Source organism: Triturus cristatus, chromosome 1_1 (assembly GCF_964204655.1).
Source record: "Triturus cristatus chromosome 1_1, aTriCri1.1, whole genome shotgun sequence".
Taxonomy (NCBI): domain Eukaryota; kingdom Metazoa; phylum Chordata; class Amphibia; order Caudata; family Salamandridae; genus Triturus; species Triturus cristatus.
In genome coordinates, this window is record NC_140579.1 from 632,503,146 (window position 1) to 632,530,106 (window position 26,961).

Sequence of the window (26,961 nt, forward strand, 5' to 3'; positions counted from 1 at the left end):
TGCAAATCCGAAATCCCAGCCGCTGCCAACAATGTTAGACTCGGGGATCTCTGATTGGCGCAAGGATGTCCTTGTGTCAAGCAGGGACCCTCTCCTCTACGTCAGGGCAAAGGATAACCCCTTTTGGAATGACCCTTGCTCACCCTCTAGGTGCGTGGCGTGAGCAGCCAAGGCGATTCTTCAGGCGTTGTTGGTTAAGCAATTACAATCACACACACAGTAAACACATTAATCCCCCCAGCAACGGACACCAGGCTTCGGTATGTGAAAATACGCTCTTTTATGTAAAAATAGTTATCTCAATATGCAGACTTATCACAAGACCAGTAACGTTGTTTCTATGCCACCAGATTATTAAAGCAGGCAAACAGTTCTTTACGCGAATACTTCTTTAGTCATTTCTCAATGTCACTTGGGAGATTCCAGTCTTGACTTACTTCAGGCCTACCGCGGCTCACGCATCGGTCGTGGGCGCGCTCGCGCCGTGCACAGCTCCTCCCGGTGGCTCCCGGGCAGCGGCGGTTGTGCGGTGAGGATTTAACGGGGAAGTAAGGCGGTGCGGGCCCCGAGCCCGATACTGGAATTCCTGTAGCACTGTTGCGTGGAGAGAGTCGGCACAGATCGGTGCGACTCTCGGCTTTGGGGAAGTGTTCTTGGATCCTCAATCAGCGGGTGTGGGCAACAGGCAGGTGCGGCCAGCGACCCTTAGCACGGCGGTGCAGGGGGGTCTCCACAGCGGGGGCGGCGCGGCCTGAGATGTCCGGGGATAGCGAAGCGGGGTCACAGGGCACGGACAGTGCAGCTGGATGACCCGGCGTAGATCACAGTCGTCGGACGGATTCCGGCGGGAGGGGTGACAGCGCGTTCAGCGCGCTCCAGTAGCAGGCGGTGGCAGAGGTGCAGGTAGCCTAGCCCGGGGACAGAGAGCGGCTCTGGATGGAGCGGGGCTCTCACGGGGTAAAGGCAGGCAAGCTCCTGAGTGTCACGGCCCTAGGAGGGGCGTTGAGGGGCGCAGTCTCTTTCCAGCGGGATGCACACACGGCTCGATTGGAGGACGAGCAAAAGCACAGAGAACCCACTGGTCCTGGGGTTCAGTTCAGGGGGCAAGCTCAGATCAAGCCCTTGGAGAATGTTCAAGCACAAAGTAGCAAAGTCTTTTCAGCAAGTCTCTTCCTCTCCTTTCTCAGCAAGGCAAGCAGCAGGCCAGCTCTTCCAGCGTCTTCTCCTTCTAGTCGGGCAGAGGTTCTTTGTGGTAAACAGGATTCTGATTTGCAAGGAGCAGGGCTCCTACTTTTATACCACATTTCTTTTGTTCTTTCAGGCCAGGGGGGCCTTCGCATAGTCGTTCTCAGTCCTGAGCACTTTGTTGGGGGGTACTCTGACTTCTGCTTTCAGTGTGAGGGGCAGGCACATCAGCCGCTCCACAGGAGGTGGAGCCGGCATTCAGGGGACAAGTACTTTCAGGATCACCTTGTGGACAGCGCTTCGCCCGTCCGGGGCCAGGTGCAGGCTGAGTCATGAGTCGCTCCCCAGGGGGCGGAGCCAGCTTTGTGGTGGTGGAGCACTGCCCTATTCAGAGTCCAAGGGGCACCCCCACCTCCCACCAAGGTGCTCTCCTGCCATTCGCTACCTGTCATCCCCCCAGCCCTGTCACTCACATAGCCCAGACAGTCAGATACACGCACAGCAGAGGCGGGCTGAGATGGTCAAGCGAGTAAATACAGACTTTCTAAAAGTCGTATTTACAAACCCAGGATAGTAAAATAAACTTGACTACAAGAAGTATTTTATCATTCCGAGTTCAGGCATACTAAACATATCTCTCTACCATGTTCCCTGAGCCGGCTGGGATTATAGGATGTAATAATTCCAGCAGCTCAACTGGCCTAAGGGGAACAGGTAGCCTTGCAATAGTGAACCACGAAGATGGCGGTGATTCACTATTAGGACAGGCCTCACAACCAGGGCCTGTCCTACCTTACACCTACAACGCACCCTGCCCGCGGGCCTACCATAGGGGTGACTAACATGAGGCTAAGGGAAGGTTCTGGGGGCTGGCAAGTGTGTGCACTTGCCCAGCCAGCGTGACAGTACAGGACTGAACGCGGGGTCGGCAGTGGCAGACGCAGGACACATTTTACATGGCCGCTGGTGTGGGTGGCGCAACCAGCGCTGCAGCCCACTAGCGGCATTGGCATTCACAAGCCCTGGCACTCCGGGTGCACTTTACTGGGGACTGACAGTGAATCCAATAAACCAATCATGTATACCAATGATGAATACTTTATCTTAGGGAGCACTTGCGCTGCGGCACGGATTAGCCGTGGCGCAGCGCCCTGAGCGGACAACACCAGAAAAACAATCGAGGCACACCATCAAAAAGTGGAAGGGAAACTCACGCCAAGGTGCCAGGTCTAACACCGCCTCTACTTCATAGGCAGCAATCTGCCGCCTCTACTTCTGAGGCCGCACTCCACCACCTCTACTTCATAGCCCGCACTCTGTCACCTCTACTTCATAGGCCGCACTCTGCCGCCTGTACTTCATAGGCCGCACTCTGCTGCCTCTACTCCATAGGCCACACTATGCCGCCTCTAATTCATAGGCTGCACTCCGTCGCCTCTATTTCATAGGCTGCAATCTGCCGCCTCTACTTCACAGGCCGCACTCCGCCGCCTCCACTTCATAGGCTGCACTCCGCCACCTCCACTTCATAGGCCGCACTCCGCCGCATCTACTTCATAGGCCGCACTCCGCCGCCTCTACTTCATAGGCTGCATTCCACTGCCCCTACTTCATAGGCTGCATTCCAACGCCTCTACTTCATAGGCCGCACTCCACCGCCTCTACTTCATAAGCTGCACTCCGCCGCTTCTACTTCATTAGCTACACTCCGCCGCCTCTACTTCATAGGCTGCACTCCGCCGACTCCACTTCATAGGCTGCACTCCGCCTTTTCCACTTTATAGGCTGCATGCAACCGCCTCTACTTCATAAGCAGCACTCTGCTGCCTTTACTTCATAGGCTGCACTCCACCGCCTCCACTTCACGTGCTGCACTCCACCGCCTCTACTTCATAGGCTGCGCTCCGCCACCTCTACTTCGTAGGCTGTACTCCAGGCTGCACTCTGCCGCCGTCTCTACTTCATATGCCGCACTCTGCCGCCTCTACTTCATAGGCTGCACTCCGCCGCCTCTATTTCATAGACCGCAATCTGCCACCACTACTTCATAGGCCACACTCCGCTGCCTCTACTTCATAGGCTGCATTCCACCGCTCCTACTTCATAGGCTGCATTCCAATGCCTCTACTTCATAGGCCGCACTCCACCGCCTTTACTTCATAAGCTGCACTCCGCCGCTTCTACTTCATTAGCTACACTCCGCCGCCTCTACTTCATAGGCCGCACTCCGCCGCCTCTACTTCATAGGCCGCACTCTGCCGCCTCTACTTCATAGGCTACACTCCGCCGCCTCTATTTCATAGGCTGCAATCTGCCACCTCTACTTCATAGGCTGCATTCCACCGCCCCTACTTCATAGGCTGCATTCCAATGCCTCTACTTCATAGGCCGCACTCCACCACCTCTACTTCATAAGCTGCACTCTGCCGCTTCTACTTCATTAGCTACACTCCGCCGCCTCTACTTCATAGGCTGCACTCTGCCGACTCCACTTCATAGGTGCACTCCACCGACTCCACTTCATAGGCTGCACTCCGCCGCCTCCACTTCATAGGCTGCACTCCACCGCCTCCACTTCACATGCACTCCAGGCTGCACTTTGCCACCTCTACTTCATAGACTGCACTCCGCTGCCTCTACTTCATAGGCTGCACTCCGCCGCCTCTACTTCATAGGCCGCACTCCACCACCTCTGCTTCATACGCTGCATTCCACGGCCTCTACTTCATAGGCCGCACTCCACCGCCTCTACTTCATAGGCCACACCCTGCAGCACTCCACAGCACTCCGCTGCCTCCACTTCATAGGCTGCACTCTGCCACCTCCACTTCATAGGCTGCACTCCACTGCCTCTACTTCATAGGCCGCACTCTGCCGCCTCTACTTCATAGGCCGCACTCCACCGCCTCTACTTCATAGGACGCACTCCGCCGCCTCTACTTCATAGGCCGCACTCCACCGCCTCCACTTCATAGGTCACACTCCGCCACCTCTACTTCGTACGCTGTACTCCGCCACCTCTCCGCTGCCTTTATTTCATAGGCTGGGCTCCGCTGCCTCTACTTCATAGGCCGCACTCCGCCGTCTCTACTTCATAGGCCGCACTCTGCCACCTCTACTTCATAGGCTGTACTCCAGGCTGCACTCCGCCGCCTCTACTTCATAGAGTGTACTCCACTGCCTCTACTTCATAGGCTGCACTCTGCCGCCTCTATTTCATAGGCCGCACTCCACCACCTCTACTTCATAGCCCGCACTCTGTCACCTCTACTTCATAGGCCGCACTCTGCTGCCTGTACTTCATAGGCCGCACTCTGCCGCCTCTACTTCATAGGCCACACTCTGCCGCCTCTAATTCATAGGCTGCACTCCGTCGCCTCTATTTCATAGGCTGCAATCTGCCACCTCTACTTCACAGGCTGCACTCTGCCGCCTCCACTTCATAGGCTGCACTCCGCCACCTCCACTTCATAGGCCGCACTCCGCCGCATCTACTTCATAGGCCGCACTCCGCCACCTCTACTTCATAGGCTGCATTCCACTGCCCCTACTTCATAGGCTGCATTCCAACGCCTCTACTTCATAGGCCGCACTCCACCGCCTCTACTTCATAAGCTGCACTCCGCCGCTTCTACTTCATTAGTTACACTCCGCCGCCTCTACTTCATAGGCCGCACTCCGCTGACTCTACTTCATAAGCCGTACTCTGCCACCTCTACTTCATCGGCTGCACTCCGCCGCCTGAATTTCATAGGCCGCAATCTGCCGCCTCCACTTCATAGGCCGCACTCCGCCGCTTACACTTCATAGGCCGCACTCCACCATCTCTACTTCATAGGCCGCACTCCGCCGCCTCCACTTCATAGGCTGCACTCAGCCGCCTCGACTTCATAGGCTGCACCCCGCCACCTCCACTTCATAGGCTGCACTCCACTGCCTCCACTTCATAGACTGCACTTCGCCGCCTCCACTTAATTGGCTGCACTCTGCCACCTCTACTTCATAGGCTGCACTCCTCCGCCTGTACTTCATATGCCGCACTCCGTCACCTCTACTTCGTACGCTGCACTCTGCCGCCTCCACTTCACAGGCTGCACTCCACCGCCTCTACTTCATAGGCTGTGCTCCGCCACCTCTACTTTGTAGGCTGCACTCCAGGCTGCACTCTGCCGCCTCAACTTCATAGACTGCACTCCGCTGCCTCTACTTCATAGGCTGCTCTCCGCTGCCTCTACTTCATAGGCCGCACTCCACCACCTCTACTTCATACGCTGCATTCCACCGCCTCTACTTCATAGGCCGCACTCCACCGCCTCTACTAAAAAGGCCACACTCCGCAGCACTCCGCAGCACTCCGCTGCCTCCACTTTATAGGCTGCACTCTGTCACCTCTACTTCATAGGCTGCACTCTGCCGCCTCTACTTCATAGGCCGCACTCCACCGCCTCGACTTCATAGCCCGCACTCTGCCACCTCTACTTCATAGGCCGCACTCTCCCGCCTGTACTTCATAGGCTGCACTCTGCCACCTCTACTTCGTAGGCCATACTCTGCCGCCTCTACTTCGTAGGCTGCACTCCGTCGCCTCTATTTCATAGGCTGCAATCTGCCGCCTCTACTTCATAGGCTGCACTCCGCCGCCTCTAATTCATAGGTCGCAATCTGCCGCCTCTACTTAATAGGCCGCACTGCGCCGCCTCTACTTCATAGGCTGCATTCCACTGCCCCTACTTCATAGGCTGCATTCCAATGCCTCTACTTCATAGGCCGCACTCCACCGCCTCTACTTCATAAGCTACACTATGCCGCTTCTACTTCATTAGTTACACTCCGCCGCCTCTACTTCATAGGCCGCACTCCGCCGACTCTACTTCATAAGCCGTACTCTGCCACCTCTACTTCATCGGCTGCACTCCGCCGCCTCTATTTCATAGGCCGCAATCTGCCGCCTCTACTTCATAGGCCGCACTCCGCCGCCTCTACTTCATAGGCTGCGCTCCGCCACCTCTACTTCATAGGCTGCACTCTGCCGCCTCTACTTCATAGGCCTCACTCTGCTGTACTCCGCTGCCTCCACTTCATAGGCTGCACTCCGCCGCCTCGACTTCATAGGCTGCACTCCGCCACCTCCACTTCATAGGCTGCACTCCGCTGCCTCCACTTCATAGACTGCACTTCGCCGCCTCCACTTAATTGGCTGCACTCTGCCACCTCTACTTCATAGGCTGCACTCCTCCGCCTGTACTTCATATGCCGCACTCCGCCGCCTCTACTTCGTACGCTGCACTCTGCTGCCTCCACTTCACAGGCTGCACTCCACCGCCTCTACTTCATAGGCTGCGCTCCGCCACCTCTACTTTGTAGGCTGCACTCCAGGCTGCACTCTGCCGCCTCTACTTCATAGACTGCACTCTGCTGCCTCTACTTCATAGACTGCACTTCGCCGCCTCTACTTCATAGGCCGCACTCCACCACCTCTACTTCATACGCTGCATTCCACCGCCTCTACTTCATAGGCCGCACTCCACCGCCTCTACTTCATAGGCCACAATCCGCAGCACTCCGCAGCACTCCGCTGCCTCCACTTCATAGGCTGCACTCTGCCACCTCTACTTCATAGGCCGCACTCTGCCGCTTCTACTTCATAGGCCGCACTCCACCGCCTCTACTTCATAGGACGCACTCCGCCACCTCTACTTCATAGGCCGCACTCCACCGCCTCCACTTCATGGGTCGCACTCCGCCACCTCTCCGCTGCCTTTACTTCATAGGCTGGGCTCCGCTGCCTCTACTTCATAGGCCGCACTCCGCCGTCTCTACTTCATAGGCCGCACTCTGCCGCCTCTACTTCACAGGCTGCACTCCAGGCTGCACTCCGCCGCCTCTACTTCATAGAGTGTACTCCACTGCCTCTACTTCATAGGCCGCACTCTGCCGCCTCTATTTCATAGGCCGCACTCCGCCGCCTCTACTTCATAGGCCGCAATCTGCCACCTCTACTTCATAGGCCACACTCCACCACCTCTACTTCATAGGCTGCATTCTGTGGCCTCTACTTCATAGGCCGCACTCCGCCGCCTCTACTTAATAGGCTGCACTCTGCCACCTCTACTTCCTACACTGCACTCTGCCACCTCTCCGCTGCCTCTACTTCATAGGCTGCACTCCACTGCCTATACTTCATAGCCCACACTCTGCCACCTCTACTTCATAGGCCGCACTCCGCAGCCTGTACTTCATAGGCCGCACTCTGCCGCCTCTACTTAATAGGCCACACTCTGCCACCTCTACTTCCTACACTGCACTCTGCCACCTCTCCGCTGCCTCTACTTCATAGGCTGCACTCCACTGCCTATACTTCATAGCCCGCACTCTGCCACCTCTACTTCATAGGCCGCACTCCGCCGCCTGTACTTCATAGGCTGCACTCTGCCGCCTCTACTTCATAGGCCCCACTCCGCCGCCTCTACTTCATAGGCCGCACTCCGCCGTCTCAACTTCATAGGCCGCACTCTGCCGCCTCTACTTCCTACTCTGCACTCCGCCACCTCTCTGCCGCCTCTCCTTCATAGGCTGCACTCCACCGCCTCTACTTCATAGCCCGCACTCTGCCACCTCTACTTCATAGGCCACACTCTGCCGCCTGTACTTCATAGCCTGCACTCTGCCGCCTGTACTTCATAGGCTGCACTCTGCCGCCTCTACTTCATAGGCCACACTCTGCCGCCTCTAATTCATAGGCTGCACTCCGTCACCTCTATTTCATAGGCTGCAATCTGCCGCCTCTACTTCATAGGCCGCACTCCACCGCCTTCACTTCATAGGCTGCACTCCGCCACCTCCAATTCATAGGCTGCACTCCACCGCCTCTACTTCATAGGCCGCACTCCGCCGCCTCTACTTCATAGGATGCATTTCACTGCCCCTACTTCATAGGCTGTATTCCAACGCCTCTACTTCATAGGCCGCACTCCACGGCCTCTACTTCATAAGCTGTACTCCGCCGCTTCTACTTCATTAGCTACACTCCGCCGCCTCTACTTCATAGGCTGCACTCCGCCGACTCCACTTTATAGGCTGCACTCCGCCGCCTCTACTTCATAAGCAGCACTCCGCCACCTCTACTTCATGGGCTGCACTCTGCCTCTTCTACTTCATAGACCGCACTCCGCCGCCTCTACTTCATAGGCCACACTCCACCGTCTCTACTTCATAGGCCACACTCTGCCGCCTCTACTTCCTACTCTGCACTCTGCCACCTCTCTGCCGCCTCTACTTCATAGGCTGCACTCCATTGCCTCTACTTCATATGCCGCACTCTGCCATCTATACTTCATAGGCCGCACTCTGCCGCCTCTACTTCATAGGCCACACTCTGCCACCTCTAATTCATAGGCTGCACTCCGTTGCCTCTATTTCATAGACTGCACTCCACCGCCTCTACTTCATAGCCCGCACTCTGCCACCTCTACTTCATAGGCCGCACTCTGCCACCTGTACTTCATAGGCCGCACTCTGCCGCCTCTAATTCATAGGCTGCACTCCGTCGCCTCTATTTCATAGGCTGCAATCTGCCACCTCTACTTCATAGGCCGTACTCTGCCGCGTCCACTTCATAGGCTGCACTCCGCCACCTCCACTTCATAGGCTGCACTCCACCGCCTCTACTTCATGGGCCACACTCCGCCGCCTCTACTTCATAGGCTGCATTCCACTGCCCCTACTTCAGAGGCTGTATTCCAACGCCTCTACTTCATAGGCCGCACTCCACCGCCTCTACTTCATAAGCTGTACTCCGCCGCTTCTACTTCATTAGCTACACTCCGCCACCTCTACTTCATAGGCTGCACTCCGCCGACTCCACTTCATAGACTGCACTCCGCCTACTCCACTTCATAGGCTGCACTCCGCAGCATCTACTTCATAAGCAGCACTCCACCGCCTCTACTTCATAGGCTGCACTCTGCCTCTTCTACTTCATAGACTGCACTCCACTGCCTCTACTTCATTGGCTGCACTCCGTCTCTACTACTTCATAGACTGCATTCCGCCGCCTCTACTTCATAGGCTGTAATCTGCCGCCTCTACTTCATAGGCCGCACTCCACCATCTCTACTTTATATGCCGCATTCTGCCGCCTCTACTTCATAGGCCGCATTCTGCCACCTGTACTGCATAGGCTGCACTCCAGGCTGCACTCTGCCGCCTCTACTTTATAGACTGTACTCCACCGCCTCTACTTCATAGGATGCACTCTGCCACCTCTACTTCATAGGCTGCATTCTGCCGCCTCTACTTCATAGCCCGCACTCCGCCGCCTCTACTTCATAGGCCGCACTCTGCCGTCTCTACTTCATTGGCCGCACTCTTCCGCCTCTACTTCCTACACTGCACTCCACCATCTCTCCGCCGCCTCTACTTCATAGGCCGCACTCCGCCGCCGCTACTTCTTAGGCCGCACTCTGCTATCTCTACTTCATTGGCCGTACTCTGCCGCCTCTACTTCCTACACTGCACTCCGCCACCTCTCCGCCAACTCTACTTCATAGGCTGCACTCCACCGCCTCTACTTCAGAGCCCGCACTCTGCCACCTCTACTTCATAGGCCGCACTCTGCCGTCTCTACTTCATAGGCCGCACTCTGCCGCCTGTACTTCCTACTCTGCACTCTGCCACCTCTCCGCCGCCTCTACTTCATAGGCTGCACTCCACCGCCTCTACTTCATAGCACGCACTCTGCCACCTCTACTTCATAGGCCGCACTCTGCCGCCTGTACTTCATAGGCCGCACTCTGCCCCCTCTGCTTCATAGGCCACACTCTGCTGCCTCTACTTCATAGGCTGCACTCCGCCACCTGTACTTCATAGGCCGCACTCCGCCGCCTCTACTTCATAGGCCACACTCTGCCACCTCTACTTCATAGGCTGCACTCCTTCGCCTCTATTTCATAGGCTGCAATCTTCCGCCTCTACTTCATAGGCTGCACTCCGCCACCTCTATTTCATAGGCCGCAATCTGCCGCCTCTACTTCATAGGCCGCACTCCGCCGCTTCTACTTCATTAGCTACACTCCGCCGCCTCTACTTCATAGGCCGCAATCTGCCGCCACTACTTCATAGGCCGCACTCTGCCACCTGTACTTCATAGGCTGCACTCTGCCGCCTCTACTTCATAGGCCGCACTCCACCGCCTCTACTTCATAAGCTGCCCTCCGCCGCTTCTACTTCATTAGCTACACTCCGCCGCCTCTACTTCATAGGCCGCAATCTGCCGCCACTACTTCATAGGCCGCACTCCGCCACCTCTACTTCATAGGCTGCACTCTGCCGCCTCCACTTCATAGGCTGCACTCCTCCACCTCCACTTCACAGGCTGCACTCCACCGCCTCTACTTCATGGGCTGCGCTCCACCACCTCCACTTTACAGGCTGCAGTCCGCTGCCTCTACTTCATAGGCTGCACTCTGCTGCCTCTACTTCATAGGCCGCACTCCACCACCTCTACTTCATACGCTGCATTCCGCCACCTCTACTTCATAGGCCGCACACCACCGCCTCTACTTCATTATCCATACTCCGCAGCACTCCGCAGCACTCCGCAGCACTCCGGTGCCTCCACTTCATAGGCTGCACTCTGCCACCTCCACTTCATAGGCTGCACTCCACTGCCTCTACTTCATAGGCCGCACTCTGCCGCCTCTACTTCATAGGCCGCACTCCACCGCCTCTACTTCATAGGAAGAAGAGGAACTAACGAAAGTGCCAATGCTGACAAAAAGTGTAGAGATTTAGCCGTAGAAGAAAGAAAAAACGACTACGGACATACTACTGAATAGTATTTTTATTTGAAAGATATCAATTTTTTTTCCAATAATAATTTGATAGGAAGAGTGTACTCTGGACACACATACGTAATGAAGACAAGTGTACATTCAAACGAGCAATAAAAGGAACAACACGTAAATGGAAAAGAGCAATATAGACTAACCTAGTGGCAGAGATTAGTATTCATCCTTAATCAATCATACACCATTCCTCAATCACACACCCACAACTCATACAAACAAACAAACCAACTACCATTTGGTTATAATTTTAAGCACGGAAAGGGTCTCCGTCAAACAAATTTTTTTTAGAAGTAATCCGCTACAGAGGGTGAAAAATGCACCTGTACAAGTTTGTTACATTGAACATAATTTAAGAAAAATTAAAGCACAAAAAGCGGACTTGAAGTACAAATGACTGGAGACGCAAAAGAGAGGTCTACGCGTTTCGAACCCCGTTAGGTTAAAGATGGGGTTCTCATCAGGACCAAGGTGCTATAAGAGAAGAAACAGAAAAGCTAGAATGAGTGAATCATACAGTGCATGAGCGCCGAGAAACCCCAAATTGCCGGAGCTCTACGTGTCGACTTACCCGACAAGTAATGGAAGGTAGGTTTCCAAACAAATTTAATCAGTGGAGAACGAACTGCAAGAAAAAAGAGAGACAGGGGAGCAAGCCCGGTTAGGGGGCTGAACTAGTTTTACCAGAAATGGAAGAAAAAAGACCACAAAAATGGACTAAACATAGTTGTAGGGCGCAACCCCTACCTTGTAATGAAGTGCAGCCGAGGATGATCAAGTCGCAAAGGTTGGAGTGTAGACGTAAATCGGCGCAGATTCCCATGGGACACAGGATCTAATGGCAACGAGTGAATGACAAAAATAAGTCACGGGCCAAGAGCGGGAGGGACACCCATTATTTCTGTACCCTTTAGCAAGCATGTATTACGGCCGGGACGTACCTGGGGTGGAAGGGAATAATTCAACAGTTGGAGTGAGCCAGATCAATGGGCAAATGTCAGCGTTGTATTTCGTGAGTCCAAGAGTGACGAAACTGGAATTAAAAACACACGTACCGCTGTTAGTCCACATGGTGGGGGGTGGGCAGTTAGCAATTGGCAAAATAACTTCATGCGGTGCGGACAACACATATTAGTTACCTAATTCGTGTCTCGAATCCGGCGTCTGCAAGGTCCGACGGAAACAGGGAGCTCCGGTGAGCATACTTCCTGGTCCGCGTTATAAAACGTCAGTTACGGTCCCAGAGAAGTCTGGGAAGTGTAGTCCTTAGTGTGATAGTTCGCTCCAAAAGGTCGAGTGTCCAAATATTATGGATAAAAAATGTGTGACATGGAAAATCCAGGAGTCGGAAGTGGAGCGTAGCTCATCAAGTTCAACACCAATAGTTCAATGAACAGTGGGGAAAATTCTTTCATAAAAATGCGGGTATCATAAAAGCAAGCATTCGACCAATGGGAGAGGCATGCAGGGGGAACCTAGAGATAAGTATCTAGAATTTGAAAATTTCAGAAAGCTCATTCAAACCTGATACTGCCGTATCAAACTTTACAATTAGCATTGCTTCCCGTTGGGCAAGCCTGAGTTCAATGTCGCCACCTCTAGGGTCACGTTCAATTTTCGAGATGACTGTCCAGCGGAGATCCTGTTCTCCATGTGACATTCGTAACCAATGATTGACAAGGGGTGCTGATTCTACCTTTTTGCGTATCCGCGATTTGTGTTGCGTTATCCTGTGTCTGATTTCTTGATTTGTTTTCCCGATGTATAAGGATGGACATGGGCATTTGATTCCGTAAATTACGTACTTGGTTTTGCAATTTGAAAACGTTTCATGTTTCCAAAAAATCCCATTATGGGAAAACAGTGACCCTTCATCTGTTTGATCGCAGCACGAACATGTGCCACATTTGTGATGTCCTTGTATAGGTGCTAGTCCCATCATTTCTCGTAATGTTGTTTTAGAAGGAAGTTTTTGTGATGCCCTGAATATATGATTGGCCACATTTCTTTCTCTTTTAAATGCAAAAAGTGGAGAATTTTCAAGAGAAGTCTCTAAGTTGTGGATGAGGTGCCAATTTTACTACTTCATAGGAGGCACTCCGCCGCCTCTACTTCTTAAGCCGCACTGCACCGCCTCCACTTCATAGGTCGCACTCTGCCACCTCTACTTCATACGCTGCACTCCGCCACCTGTCCGCTGCCTTTACTTCATAGGCTGGACTCCGCTGCCTCTCCTTCATAGGCCGCACTCTGCCGCCTCTATTTCATAGGCTGCACTCTGTCGCCTCTATTTAATAGGCTGCAATCTGCCGCCTCTACTTCATAGGCCGCACTCCGCCGCCTCCACTTCATAGGCTGCACTCTGCCACCTCCACTTCATAGGCCGCACTCCACCGCCTCTACTTCATAGGCCGCAATCCACCGCCTCTACTTCATAGGCTGTATTCCACTGCCCCTACTTCATAGGCTGCATTCCAACGCCTCTACTTCATAGGCCGCACTCCACCGCCTCGACTTCATAAGCTGCACTCCGCCGCTTCTACTTCATTAGCTACACTCTGCCGCCTCTACTTCATAGGCTGCACTCCGCCGACTCCACTTCATAGGCTGCACTCCGTCTACTCCACTTCATAGGCTGCACTCTGCCGCCTCTACTTCATAAGCAGCACTCCACCGCCTCTACTTCATAGGCTGCACTCCGTCTCTACTACTTCATAGACTGCATTCCGCCGCCTCTACTTCATAGGCTGCAATCTGCCACCTCTACTTCATAGGCCGCACTCCACCACCTCTACTTCATACGCCACATTCCGCCGCCTCGACTTCATATGCTGCATTCTGCTGCCTGTACTTCATAGGCTGCACTCCAGGCTGCACTCCGCCGCCTCTACTTCATAGACTGTACTCCACTGCCTCTACTTCATAGGACGCACTCTGCCGCCTCTACTTCGTAGGCTGCATTCTGCCGCCTCTACTTCATAGGCCGCACTCCGCCACCTCTACTTCATAGGCCGCACTCTGCCGTCTCTACTTTATTGGCCGCACTCTTCTGCCTCTACATCCTACACTGCACTCCGCCACCTCTCCGCCACCTCTACTTCATAGCCCGCACTCCGCCGCTTCTACTTCTTAGGCCGCACTCTGCTATCTCTACTTCATTGGCTGCACTCTGCTGCCTCTACTTCCTACACTGTACTCTGCCACCTCTCCGCCGCCTCTACTTCATAGGCCGCACTCTGCCACCTCTACTTCTTAGGCCGCACTCTGCTATCTCTACTTCATTGGCTGCATTCTGCTGCCTCTTCTTCATAGTCCGCACTCCGCCGCCTCTACTTAATAGGCCGCACTCTGCCACCTCTACTTCCTACACTACACTCCGCCACCTCTCCGCTGCCTCTACTTCATAGGCTGCATTTCACCGCCTCTACTTCATAGCCCGCACTCTGTCACCTCTACTTCATAGGCCGCACTCTGCCGCCTGTACTTCATAGGCCGCACTCTGCCACCTCTACTTCATAGGCCGCACACCGCCGCCTCTACTTCATAGGCCCCACTCCGCCGTCTCTACTTCATAGGCCGCACTCTGCCGCCTCTACTTCCTACTCTGCACTACGCCTCCTCTCCGCCGCCTCTACTTCATAGGCTGCACTCCGCCGCCTCTATTTCATAGGACGCAATCTGCCGCCTCTACTTCATAGGCCGCACTCCGCCGCCTCTACTTTATAGGCTGCATTCCACCACCCCTACTTCATAGGCTGCATTACAATGCCTCTACTTCATAGGCCACACTCTACCACTTCAACTTCATAAGCTGCACTCCGCCGCTTCTTCTTCATTAGCTACACTCCGCCGCCTCTACTTCATAGGACGCACTCCACCATCTCTACTTCATAGGCTGCACTCTGCCGCCTCTATTTCATAGGCCGCACTCCACCACCTCTACTTCATAAGCTGCACTCTGCCGCTTCTACTTCATTAGCTACACTCCACCGCCTCTACTTCATAGGCTGCACTCTGCCGACTCCACTTCATAGGTGCACTCCACCGACTCCACTTCATAGGCTGCACTCCGCCGCCTCTACTTCATAAGCAGCACTCTGCCACCTCCACTTTATAGGCTGCACTCTGCCGCCTCCACTTCATAGGCTGCACTCCGCCGCCTCCACTTCACAGGCTGCACTCCACCGCCTCTACTTCATAGGACGCACTCTGCCGCCTCTACTTCATAGGCTGCATTCTGCCACCTCTACTTCATAGGCCGCACTCCGCCGCCTCTACTTCATAGGCCGCACTCTGCCGTCTCTACTTCAGTGGCCGTACTCTTCCGCCTCTACTTCCTACACTGCACTCCGCCACCTCTCCGCCGCCTCTACTTCATAGGCCGCACTCTGCTGCCTCTACTTCTTAGGCCGCACTCTGCTATCTCTACTTCATTGGCTGCATTCTGCCGCCTCTTCTTCATAGGCCGCACTCCGCCGCCTCTACTTAATAGGCCGCACTCTGCCACCTCTACTTCCTACACTGCACTCCGCCACCTCTCCGCTGCCTCTACTTCATAGGCTGCATTCCACCGCCTCTACTTCATAGCCCGCACTCTGTCACCTCTACTTCATAGGCCACACTCCGCCGCCTGTACTTCATAGGCTGCACTCTGCCGCCTCTACTTCATAGGCCGCACACCGCCACCTCTACTTCATAGGCCCCACTCCGCCGTCTCTACTTCATAGGCCGCACTCCGCCGCCTCTACTTTATAGGCTGAATTCCACCGCTCCTACTTTATAGGCTGCATTCCAATGCCTCTACTTCATAGGCCGCACTCCACCGCTTCAACTTCATAAGCTGCACTCCGCCGCTTCTTCTTCATTAGCTACACTCCGCCGCCTCTACTTCATAGGCCGGACTCTGCCGTCTCTACTTCATAGGCCACACTCTGCCACCTCTACTTCCTACTCTGCACTCCGCCACCTCTCCGCCACCTCTCCGCCGCCTCTACTTCATAGGCTGCACTCTGCCGCCTCTATTTCATAGGCCGCACTCCACCACCTCTACTTCATAAGCTGCACTCTGCCGCTTCTACTTCATTAGCTACACTCCGCCGCCTCTACTTCATAGGCTGCACTCTGCCGACTCCACTTCATAGGTGCACTCTGCCACCTCCACTTCATAGGCTGCACTCCACTGCCTCTACTTCATGGGCCGCACTCTGCCGCCTCTACTTCATAGGCTGCACTCCACCGCCTCTACTTCATAGAGCGCACTCCGCCGCCTCTACTTCATTGGCAGCACTCCACCACCTCCACTGCATAGGTCGCACTCCGCCACCTCTACTTCGTACGCTGCACTCCGCCATCTCTCCGCTGCCTTTACTTCATAGGCTGGGCTCCGCTGCCTCTACTTCATAGGCTGCACTCCAGGCTGCACTCCGCCACCTCTACTTCATAGAGTGTACTCCACTGCCTCTAATTCATAGACCGCACTCTGCTGCCTCTATTTCATAGGCCGCACTCTGCCGCCTCTACTTCATAGGCGCAATCTGCCGCCTCTACTTCATAGGCCGCACTCCGCCACCTCTACTTCATAGGCTGCGTTCTGCCGCCTTTACTTCAGAGGCCGCACTCCTTCGCCTCTACTTAATAGGCTGCACTCTGCCACCTCTACTTCCTACAGTGCACTCTGCCACCTCTCCGCTGCCTCTACTTCATAGGCTGCACTCCACCGCCTATACTTCATAGCCCGCACTCTGCCACCTCTACTTCATAGGCCGCACTCTGCCGCCTGTACTTCAAAGGCCGCACTCTGCTGCCTCTACTTCATAGGCCACACTCTGCTGCCTCTACTTCATAGGCTGCACTCCGCCGCCTCTACTTCATAGGCCGCACTCCGCCGCCTCTATTTCATAGGCTGCATTCCACTGCCCCTACTTCATAGGCTGCAATCCCTCGCCTCTACTTCATAGGCCACACTCCACCGCCTCTACTTCATAAGCTGCACTCTGCCGCTTCTACTTCATTAGCTACACTCTGCCGCCTCTACTTCATAGGCGGCACTCCGCCGACTCCACTTCATAGGCTGCACTCCGCCTACTCCACTTCATAGGCTGCACTCCGCTGCCTCTACTTCATAAGCAGCACTCCGCCGCCTCTACTTCATAGGCTGCACTACGCCTCTTCTACTTCATAGACCGCACTCTGCCGCCTCTACTTCATAGGCTGCACTCCGCCGTCTCTACTTCATAGGCCGCACTCCACCACCTCTACTTCATACGCTGCATTCCGCCACCTCTACTTCATAGGCCGCACTCCACCGCCTCTACTTCATAGACCACACTACGCAGCACTCCGCAGCACTCCGCAGCACTCCGCTGCCTCCACTTCATAGGCTGCACTCTGCCACCTCCACTTCCTAGGCTGCACTCCACTGCCTCTACTTCATAGGCCGCACTCTGCTGCCTCTACTTCATAGGCCGCACTCCACCGCCTCTACCTCAGAGGATGTACTCCGCCGCCTCTACTTCATAGGCCGCACTCCACCGCCTCCACTTCATAGGTCGCACTCTGCCACCTCTACTTCATACGCTGCACTCTGCCACCTCTCTGCTGCCTTTACTTCATAGGCTGGGCTCCGCTGCCTCTCCTTCATAGGCCGCACTCTGCCGCCTCTATTTCATAGGCTGCACTCCATCGCCTCTATTTCATAGGCTGCAATCTGCCGCCTCCACTTCATAGGCTGCACTCCGCCACCTCCACTTCATAGGCCGCACTCCGCTGCCTCTACTTCATAAGCTGCACTCTGCCGCTTCTACTTCATTAGCTACACTCCGCCGCCTCCACTTCATAGGCTGCACTCTGCCGACTCCACTTCATAGGTGCACTCTGCCACCTCCACTTCATAGGCTGCACTCCACTGCCTCTACTTCATAGGCCGCACTCTGCTGCCTCTACTTCATAGGCTGCACTCCACCGCCTCTACTTCATAGGACGCACTCCGCGGCCTCTACTTCATAGGCCGCACTCCACCACCTCCACTTCATAGGTCGCACTCCGCCACCTCTACTTCGTATGCTGCACTCCGCCACCTCTCCGCTGCCTTTACTTCATAGGCTGGGCTCCGCTGCCTCTACTTCATTGGCTGCACTCCGCCATCTCTACTTCATAGGCCGCACTCTGCTGCCTCTACTTCATAGGCTGCACTCCAGGCTGCACTCCGCCGCCTCTACTTCATAGAGTGTACTCCACTGCCTCTACTTCATAGACCGCACTCTGCCGCCTCTATTTCAGAGGACGCACTCTGCCGCCTCTACTTCATAGGCCGCAATCTGCCGCCTCTACTTCATAGGCCGCACTCCACCACCTCTACTTCATAGGCTGCATTCTGCAGCCTCTACTTCATAGGCCGCACTCCTTCGCCACTACTTAATAGGCCGCACTCTGCCACCTCTACTTCCTACACTGCACTCTGCCACCTCTCCGCTGCCTCTACTTCATAGGCTGCACTCCACCGCCTATACTTCATAGCCCGCACTCTGCCACCTCTACTTCATAGGCCGCACTCTGCCGCCTGTACTTCAAAGGCTGCACTCTGCTGCCTCTACTTCATAGGCCACACTCTGCCGCCTCTAATTCATAGGCTGCACTCCGTCGCCTCTACTTCATAGGCCGCACTCCGCCGCCTCTACTTCATAGGCTGCATTCCACTGCCCCTACTTCATAGGCTGCATTCCAACGCCTCTACTTCATAGGCCGCACTCCACCGCCTCTACTTCATAAGCTGCACTCCACCGCTTCTACTTCATTAGCTACACTCCGCCGCCTCTACTTCATAGGCTGCACTCCGCCGACTCCACTTCATAGGCTGCACTCCACCTACTCCACTTCATACGCTGTACTCCGCCGCCTCTACTTCATAAGCAGCACTCCGCTGCCTCTACTTCATAGGCTGCGCTCCGCCTCTTCTACTTCATAGACCGCACTCCGCCGCCTCTACTTCATAGGCCGCACTCCGCCGTCTCTACTTCATAGGCCACACTCCGCAGCACTCCGCAGCACTCCGCTGCCTCCACTTCATAGGCTGCACTCTGCCACCTCCACTTCATAGGCTGCACTTCACCGCCTCTACTTCATAGCCCGCACTCTGTCACCTCTACTTCATAGGCCGCACTCTGCCGCCTGTACTTCATAGGCCGCACTCTGCCACCTCTACTTCATAAGCTGCACTCCGCCGCTTCTACTTCATTAGCTACACTCCGCCGCCTCTACTTCATAGGCTGCACTCCGCCGACTCCACTTCATAGGCTGCACTTCACCGCCTCTACTTCATAGCCCGCACTCTGTCACCTCTACTTCATAGGCCGCACTCTGCCACCTGTACTTCATAGGCCGCACTCTGCCACCTCTACTTCATAGGCCGCACACCGCCGCCTCTACTTCATAGGCCCCACTCCGCCGTCTCTACTTCATAGGCCACACTCTGCCGCCTCTACTTCCTACTCTGCACTACACCTCCTCTCCGCCGCCTTTACTTCATAGGCTGCACTCCGCCGCCTCTATTTCATAGGACGCAATCTGCCGCCTCTACTTCATAGGCCGCACTCTGCCGCCTCTACTTTATAGGCTGCATTCTACCGCCCCTACTTCATAGGCTGCATTACAATGCCTCTACTTCATAGGCCGCACTCTACCACTTCAACTTCATAAGCTGCACTCCGCCGCTTCTTCTTCATTAGCTACACTCCGCCGCCTCTACTTCATAGGCCGCACTCCGCCATCTCTACTTCATAGGCTGCACTCTGCCACCTCTATTTCATAGGCCGCACTCCACCACCTCTACTTCATAAGCTGCACTCTGCCGCTTCTACTTCATTAGCTACACTCCACCGCCTCTACTTCATAGGCTGCACTCTGCCGACTCCACTTCATAGGTGCACTCCACCGACTCCACTTCATAGGCTGCACTCCGCCGCCTCTACTTCATAAGCAGCACTCTGCCACCTCCACTTTATAGGCTGCACTCTGCCGCCTCCACTTCATAGGCTGCACTCCGCCACCTCCACTTCACAGGCTGCACTCCACCGCCTCTACTTCATAGGACGCACTCTGCCGCCTCTACTTCATAGGCTGCATTCTGCCGCCTCTACTTCATAGGCCGCACTCCGCCGCCTCTACTTCATAGGCCGCACTCTGCCGTCTCTACTTCAGTGGCCGTAGTCTTCCGCCTCTACTTCCTACACTGCACTCCGCCACCTCTCCGCCGCCTCTACTTCATAGGCCGCACTCCGCCGCCTCTACTTCTTAGGCCGCACTCTGCTATCTCTACTTCATTGGCTGCACTCTGCTGCCTCTACTTCCTACACTGCACTCTGCCACCTCTCCGCCGCCTCTACTTCATAGGCCGCACTCTGCCGCCTCTACTTCTTAGGCCGCACTCTGCTATCTCTACTTCATTGGCTGCATTCTGCCGCCTCTTCTTCATAGGCCGCACTCCGCCACCTCTACTTAATAGGCTGCGCTCTGCCACCTCTACTTCCTACACTGCACTCTGCCACCTCTCCGCTGCCTCTACTTCATAGGCTGCATTCCACCGCCTCTACTTCATAGCCCGCACTCTGTCACCTCTACTTCATAGGCCGCACTCCGCCGCATGTACTTCATAGGCTGCACTCTGCCGCCTCTACTTCATAGGCCGCACACCGCCGCCTCTACTTCATAGGCCCCACTCCGCCGTCTCGACTTCATAGGCCGCACTCTGCCGCCTCTACTTCCTACTCTGCACTACACCTCCTCTCCGCCGCCTTTACTTCATAGGCTGCACTCCGCCGCCTCTATTTCATAGGATGCAATCTGCCGCCTCTACTTCATAGGCCGCACTCTGCCGCCTCTACTTTATAGGCTGCATTCCACCGCCCCTACTTCATAGGCTGCATTACAATGCCTCTACTTCATAGGCCGCACTCTACCACTTCAACTTCATAAGCTGCACTCCGCCGCTTCTTCTTCATTAGCTACACTCCGCCGCCTCTACTTCATAGGCCGCACTCCGCAATCTCTACTTCATAGGCTGCACTCTGCCGCCTCTATTTCATAGGCCGCACTCCACCACCTCTACTTCATAAGCTGCACTCTGCCGCTTCTACTTCATTAGCTACACTCCACCGCCTCTACTTCATAGGCTGCACTCTGCCGACTCCACTTCATAGGTGCACTCCACCGACTCCACTTCATAGGCTGCACTCCGCCGCCTCTACTTCATAAGCAGCACTCTGCCACCTCCACTTTATAGGCTGCACTCTGCCGCCTCCACTTCATAGGCTGCACTCCGCCACCTCCACTTCACAGGCTGCACTCCACCGCCTCTACTTCATAGGACGCACTCTGCCGCCTCTACTTCATAGGCTGCATTCTGCCGCCTCTACTTCATAGGCCGCACTCCGCCGCCTCTACTTCATAGGCCGCACTCTGCCGTCTCTACTTCAGTGGCCGTACTCTTCCGCCTCTACTTCCTACACTGCACTCCGCCACCTCTCCGCCGCCTCTACTTCATAGGCCGCACTCCGCCGCCTCTACTTCTTAGGCCGCACTCTGCTATCTCTACTTCATTGGCTGCACTCTGCTGCCTCTACTTCCTACACTGCACTCTGCCACCTCTCCGCCGCCTCTACTTCATAGGCCGCACTCTGCCGCCTCTACTTCTTAGGCCGCACTCTGCTATCTCTACTTCATTGGCTGCATTCTGCCGCCTCTTCTTCATAGGCCGCACTCCGCCGCCTCTACTTAATAGGCTGCGCTCTGCCACCTCTACTTCCTACACTGCACTCCGCCACCTCTCCGCTGCCTCTACTTCATAGGCTGCATTCCACCGCCTCTACTTCATAGCCCGCACTCTGTCACCTCTACTTCATAGGCCGCACTCCGCCGCATGTACTTCATAGGCTGCACTCTGCCGCCTCTACTTCATAGGCCGCACACCGCCGCCTCTACTTCATAGGCCCCACTCCGCCGTCTCTACTTCATAGGCCGCACTCCGCCGCCTCTACTTTATAGGCTCAATTCCACCACTCCTACTTCATAGGCTGCATTCCAATGCCTCTACTTCATAGGCCGCACTCCACCGCTTCAACTTCATAAGCTGCACTCCGCCGCTTATTCTTCATTAGCTACACTCCGCCGCCTCTACTTCATAGGCCGTACTCTGCCGTCTCTACTTCATAGGCCACACTCTGCCGCCTCTACTTCCTACTCTGCACTCTGCCACCTCTCCGCCACCTCTCCGCCGCCTCTACTTCATAGGCTGCACTCTGCCGCCTCTATTTCATAGGCCGCACTCCACCACCTCTACTTCATAAGCTGCACTCTGCCGCTTCTACTTCATTAGCTACACTCCGCCGCCTCTACTTCATAGGCTGCACTCAGCCGACTCCACTTCATAGGTGCACTCTGCCACCTCCACTTCATAGGCTGCACTCCACTGCCTCTACTTCATAGGCCGCACTCTGCCGCCTCTACTTCATAGGACGCACTCCGCCGCCTCTACTTCATTGGCCGCACTCCACCACCTCCACTTCATAGGTCGCACTCCGCCACCTCTACTTCGTACGCTGCACTCCGCCACCTCTCCGCTGCCTTTACTTCATAGGCTGGGCTCCGCTGCCTCTACTTCATAGGCCGCACTCCGCTGTCTCTACTTCATAGGCCGCACTCTGCTGCCTCTACTTCATAGGCTGCACTCCAGGCTGAACTCCGCCGCCTCTACTTCATAGAGTGTACTCCACTGCCTCTAATTCATAGACCGCACTCTGCTGCCTCTATTTCATAGGCCGCACTCTGCCGCCTCTACTTCATAGGCTGCGTTCTGCCGCCTCTACTTCAGAGGCCGCACTCCTTCGCCTCTACTTAATAGGCTGCACTCTGCCACCTCTACTTCCTACACTGCACTCTGCCACCTCTCCGCTGCCTCTACTTCATAGGCTGCACTCCACTGCCTATACTTCATAGCCCGCACTCTGCCACCTCTACTTCATAGGCCGCACTCTGCCGCCTGTACTTCAAAGGCCGCACTCTGCTGCCTCTACTTCATAGGCCACACTCTGCTGCCTCTACTTCATAGGCTGCACTCCGCCGCCTCTACTTCATAGGCCGCACTCCGCCGCCTCTACTTCATAGGCTGCATTCCACTGCCCCTACTTCATAGGCTGCAATCCCTCGCCTCTACTTCATAGGCCGCACTCCACCGCCTCTACTTCATAAGCTGCACTCTGCCGCTTCTACTTCATTAGCTACACTCCGCCGCCTCTACTTCATAGGCGGCACTCCGCCGACTCCACTTCATAGACTGCACTCCGCCTACTCCACTTAATAGGCTGCACTCCGCCGCCTCTACTTCATAAGCAGCACTCCGCCGCCTCTACTTCATAGGCTGCACTCCGCCTCTTCTACTTCATAGACCGCACTCCGCCGCCTCTACTTCTTAGGCTGCACTCCGCCATCTCTACTTCATAGGCCGCACTCCACCACTTCTACTTCATACGCTGCATTCCGCCACCTCTACTTCATAGGCCGCACTCCACCGCCTCTACTTCATAGGCCACACTCCGCAGCACTCCGCAGCACTCCGCTGCCTCCACTTCATAGGCTGCACTCTGCCACCTCCACTTCCTAGGCTGCACTCCACTGCCTCTATTTCATAGGCCGCACTCTGCTGCCTCTACTTCATAGGCCGCACTCCACCGCCTCTACCTCATAGGACGTACTCCGCCGCCTCTACTTCATAGGCCGCACTCCACCGCCTCCACTTCATAGGTCGCACTCTGCCACCTCTACTTCATACGCTGCACTCTGCCACCTCTCTGCTGCCTTTACTTCATAGGCTGGGCTCCGCTGCCTCTCCTTCATAGGCCGCACTCTGCCGCCTCTATTTCATAGGCTGCACTCCATCGCCTCTATTTCATAGGCTGCAATCTGCCGCCTCCACTTCATAGGCTGCACTCCGCCACCTCCACTTCATAGGCCGCACTCCGCTGCCTCTACTTCATAAGCTGCACTCTGCCGCTTCTACTTCATTAGCTACACTCCGCCGCCTCTACTTCATAGGCTGCACTCTGCCGACTCCACTTCATAGGTGCACTCTGCCACCTCCACTTCATAGGCTGCACTCCACTGCCTCTACTTCATAGGCCGCACTCTGCTGCCTCTACTTCATAGGCTGCACTCCACCGCCTCTACTTCATAGGACGCACTCCGCGGCCTCTACTTCATAGGCCGCACTCCACCACCTCCACTTCATAGGTCGCACTCTGCAACCTCTACTTCGTATGCTGCACTCCGCCACCTCTCCGCTGCCTTTACTTCATAGGCTGGGCTCCGCTGCCTCTACTTCATAGGCTGCACTCAGCCGTCTCTACTTCATAGGCCGCACTCTGCTGCCTCTACTTCATAGGCTGCACTCCAGGCTGCACTCCGCCGCCTCTACTTCATAGAGTGTACTCCACTGCCTCTACTTCATAGACCGCACTCTGCCGCCTCTATTTCATAGGCCGCACTCTGCCGCCTCTACTTCATAGGCCGCAATCTGCCCCCTCTACTTCATAGGCCGCACTCCACCACCTCTACTTCATAGGCTGCATTCTGCGGCCTCTACTTCATAGGCTGCACTCCTTCGCCACTACTTAATAGGCCGCACTCTGCCACCTCTACTTCCTACACTGCACTCTGCCACCTCTCCGCTGCCTCTACTTCATAGGCTGCACTCCACCGCCTATACTTCATAGCCCGCACTCTGCCACCTCTACTTCATAGGCCGCACTCTGCCTCCTGTACTTCAAAGGCTGCACTCTGCTGCCTCTACTTCATAGGCCACACTCTGCCGCCTCTAATTCATAGGCTGCACTCCGCCGCCTCTGCTTCATAGGCCGCACTCCGCCGCCTCTACTTCATAGGCTGCATTCCGCTGCCCCTACTTCATAGGCTGCATTCCAACGCCTCTACTTCATAGGCCGCACTCCACCGCCTCTACTTCATAAGCTGCACTCCGCCGCTTCTACTTCATTAGCTACACTCCGCCGCCTCTACTTCATAGGCTGCACTCCGCCGACTCCACTTCATAGGCTGCACTCCACCTACTCCACTTCATGGGCTGCACTCCGCCGCCTCTACTTCATAAGCAGCACTCCGCTGCCTCTACTTCATAGGCTGCACTCCGCCCCTTCTACTTCATAGACCGCACTCCGCCGCCTCTACTTCATAGGCCGCACTCCGCCATCTCTACTTCATAGGCCGCACTCCGCAGCACTCCGCTGCCTCCACTTCATAGGCTGCACTCTGCCACCTCCACTTCCTAGGCTGCACTCCACTGCCTCTACTTCATAGGCTGCACTCTGCTGCCTCTACTTCATAGGCCGCACTCCACCGCCTCTACTTCATAGGACGTACTCTGCCGCCTCTACTTCATAGGCCGCACTCCACCGCCTCAACTTCATAGGTCACACTCCGCCACCTCTACTTCATACGCTGCACTCCGCCACCTCTCCGCTGCCTTTACTTCATAGGCTGGGCTCCGCTGCCTCTCCTTCAAAGGCCGCACTCTGCCGCCTCTCTTTCATAGGCTGCACTGCACTCCATCGCCTCTATTTCATAGGCTGCAATCTGCCGCCTCCACTTCATAGGCTGCACTCCGCCACCTCCACTTCATAGGCCGCACTCCGCTGCCTCTACTTCATAGGCCGCACTCTGCCGCCTCTACTTCATAGGCTGCATTCCACTGCCCCTACTTCATAGGCTGCATTCCAATGCCTCTACTTCATAGGCCGCACTCCACCGCCTCTACTTTATAAGCTGCACTCCGCCGCTTCTACTTCATTAGCTACACTCTGCCGCCTCTACTTCATAGGCTGCACTCCGCCGACTCCACTTCATAGGCTGCACTCCGCCTACTCCACTTCATAGGCTGCACTCTGCCGCCTCTACTTCATAAGCAGCACTCCGCCGCCTCTGCTTCATATGCTGCACTCCGCCTCTTCTACTTCATAGACTGCACTCCACTGCCTCTACTTCATAGGCTGCACTCCGTCTCTATTACTTCATAGACTGCATTCCGTCGCCTCTACTTCATAGGCTGCAATCTGCCGCCTCTACTTCATAGGCCGCACTCCACCACCTCTACTTCTTACGCCGCATTCTGCCGCCTCTACTTCATATGCCGCATTCTGCTGCCTGTACTTCATAGGCTGCACTCCAGGCTGCACTCCGCCGCCTCTACTTCATAGACTGTACTCCACCACCTCTACTTCATAGGATGCACTCTGCCGCCTCTACTTCATAGGCTGCATTCCGCCACCTCTACTTCATAGGCCACACTCCGCCACCTCTACTTCAGAGGCCGCACTCTGCTGTCTCTACTTCATTGGCCGCACTCTGCCGCCTCTACTTCATAGGCTGCATTCTGCCACCTCTACTTCATAGGCCGCACTCCGCCGCCTCTACTTCAGAGGCCGCACTCTGCCGCCTCTACTTCCTACACTGCACTCTGCCACCTCTCCGCCACCTCTACTTCATAGGCTGCACTCCATCGCCCCTACTTCATAGCCCACACTCTGCCACCTCTACTTCATAGGCCGCAATCTGCTGCCTCTACTTCATAGGCTGCACTCCACCACCTCTACTTCATAGGCTGCGTTCTGCCACCTTTACTTCAGAGGCCGCACTCTGCCGTCTCTACTTCATTGGCCGCACTCTTCCGCCTCTACTTCCTACACTGCACTCCGCCACCTCTCTGCCGCCTCTACTTCATAGGCCGCACTCCACCGCCTCTACTTCATAGGCCTCACTCTGCCGTCTCTACTTCATAGGCCGCACTCTGTCGCCTCTACTTCCTACTCTGCACTCCGCCACCTCTCCGCCGCCTCTACTTCATAGGCTGCACTCCACCACCTCTACATCATAG